General features: G+C 39.8%; 1 long non-coding RNA gene across 1 annotated transcript in view; it reads right to left on the bottom strand.

The window, feature by feature from the left end:
* The window catches only part of LOC147151616 (uncharacterized), a 51896-nt gene that overhangs the window by 44785 nt on the left and 4611 nt on the right, over window positions 1–2500 (bottom strand). The window lies entirely within an intron of this gene.

Genomic DNA, 2500 nt, shown 5'->3' with positions numbered 1-2500 from the left:
ACAGTCACTGTCAGCACATATAACCTTCAGGCTTTGGCTGGCAAGTGAGAAAAAAGTCAGGAAAAGCCTACTAGAACCACTGAAATGTATTTGAGTTTAATCAGAGGCACTTTAAATGGTACCAGGTGTGTGCTACTGAACCCACATACAGTATAAATTTGTTTGAATGTGATTGTTTATTTCTAATCAAAGCTACATCTTTGTCACAGGAGGGCGTGTTTACTTGGACAACCACATTATTTCAGTTTTTTTATTATTTCATATTATTTTTACCTTCCCTTTAATAACAATTTTTTAATAATTTAGGAAAAGTTTTTAAAAGATTTCTCTTGGTCTCCTTTTTGACTACCACACAAACCTATCATGTGAACATTGTTGTGGAGACTTTTTACATCAACTTTAGACTTGAAAAACACACACAAAGGCTATAATAGCAAAAGAGGCATATTTATTTTTCAAGGAACATACCAGAGGTGTACAACTGCATTGCATCATTCTGAGAACTGTCTAATGTTTCCGTTACCTTATATGATTAAAAAAAAAAAAAAAAAAAAAAGAATATACTGTAGTTGTTAAATTAACATCACCAAGAGTTTCCTTACAGGTGTCTTTATAAATGCATTTTCATACAGCCCTTGTATTGTATTGTACACAGTGTTGTGACAGTATTATTCAAATTTGCATTAAATAACACCTAAACCCATCTGCATATGCTTAGGATCCCTAAAGCCCTTCTTAGAGTATTTCCTCTATTTTGCATTAAACCTACTCACTGCTCATTAGTGGCTTCATCATTCAAAATGCTTAATTAATGTCGTGTATGGCAGCCTCTACATGTTGGACTTAGCTCCTTTCTTGCGGTAGCGCACCATATGGCAGATAGGGGAGCGCCTAGTAGGCTCTAAGGACGCAGTCCATCAAAAGGAGAAGAAAGACTCTAGACACTTCAGCACCATGCAGCCACACTGAGAGCTGTCGCTGGTGGATTAGTATTTAACAATGCGTAATGGATGCTCAGCCTATTGTTTGTCATGACATGTATATGTATTGTTTCGATGCGCATATGTGGGAACTAAAAATATCTACAACATGGGTCTAGTTTTACACACAAGAGTATCGGTAAGCCATAACAAACACACAACTCTGGTTATGACGCCCCAAAAATACATCTTCAATCCATAAAGTCCACTGGCTTGTTTGATTTAGAGCACCAGGTTGTTGGCCATGAGTGCCCGCATGTCACGCGGAAAGGAGGAGGATTTTATTTTAAGTCAATGAGCATGTGCAACGGGACTTCGGGCTGGTACTTTAAGTCAATGAGCGGAGTGGAATGGGACTTCGAGTTGGCATGTCCACTTAAGAGTGCCTTGTTGTTGGCCCTGAGTGTGTGCATATCACAGAGAGAAAACAGAAACAATGGCTTGATTCTGAGGCAATATTTTATATTCTTGATGATTTTTTTAATCATTCAAATTTGGCAGGGTTGACAAACTGGACCAAAAATACCATTTATTTACTATGAGTAAATAGTTAATTCATCTATGCCAGCGATATGCATTGTCAGGTAAAACAATTAAACGCTCTTGCATTCTGACTCTTTAACTGGAGTTAAACATTGTGTATAGGTGTACATCTCACCCTCTTGACTCGGGTCCCCTGGCATCTTATCAAAAGCCAACAGTCGGGAATTTGTGTTTTAAACTGGACAGGGATTTTAACATTCGATTTTAACAATTGGAACAGGAAATTGGCAAAATGGTGCTGTTGTTGATTCCATCTTTTTTTTTTTTTTTTTTAAATCTTAGGCAGTAAAAACTCTCATTTCACAACAACAGGAACAGTAACCCATGCCTTGGTTCCATCTCGGCTGGATTACTGTAATGCACTTTGATTTTGAATCAGTCAGTACTCTCTCAAGCGTCTCCAGTTGGTCCAAATTGCTGCCGCTCGCCTAATAGCTGGAGCTCGTAGGAGGGAGCAGAACTCCAATTCTGGCCTCCCTTCACAGGCTCCCTGTACATTATAAGATTCATTTATTTTTCTTTAAACCTTTAATTTGTCTTGCCCCACCTTATCTCTCTGAGCCCTTCCACCTCTACGTACCTGCCCGGAGCCTCAGGTCAAGAGACCAGATGCTACTGGAGGTACTGAGGAGGACTAAGCGAAGCCTGAGAGGGGATCAAGCTTTTTATGTCACCGGTCTCTCCCTTGGGAATGACCATCCGTTAAACATTAGGCAAGCCCCACTCTCTGTCCATTTTTAAAATTGGCCATAAAACAATTATTCTTTGGCTTTCGACTCAGCATGAAACTTGGCATTGTTTGGTGTTTTTTTAGTATTAAAGAACATGGGGTCCAATATCTAAACAGAACACACATCATGGTGGGTCGGGGTTCAAACACCGGCTTTGGTCTATTCCTGCATCACGAGCCACATGCCAGTGCACTACTGCTAGCGTTGGCACGACGATATGTTACTGCCACGCGATAGCAAGGCTAT

This window comes from Filicampus tigris, chromosome 2 (assembly GCF_054856515.1).
Source record: "Filicampus tigris isolate MCC_2025a chromosome 2, RoL_Ftig_1.0, whole genome shotgun sequence".
Lineage (NCBI taxonomy): Eukaryota > Metazoa > Chordata > Actinopteri > Syngnathiformes > Syngnathidae > Filicampus > Filicampus tigris.
This window is presented reverse-complemented; position numbering and strand designations above follow the sequence as displayed.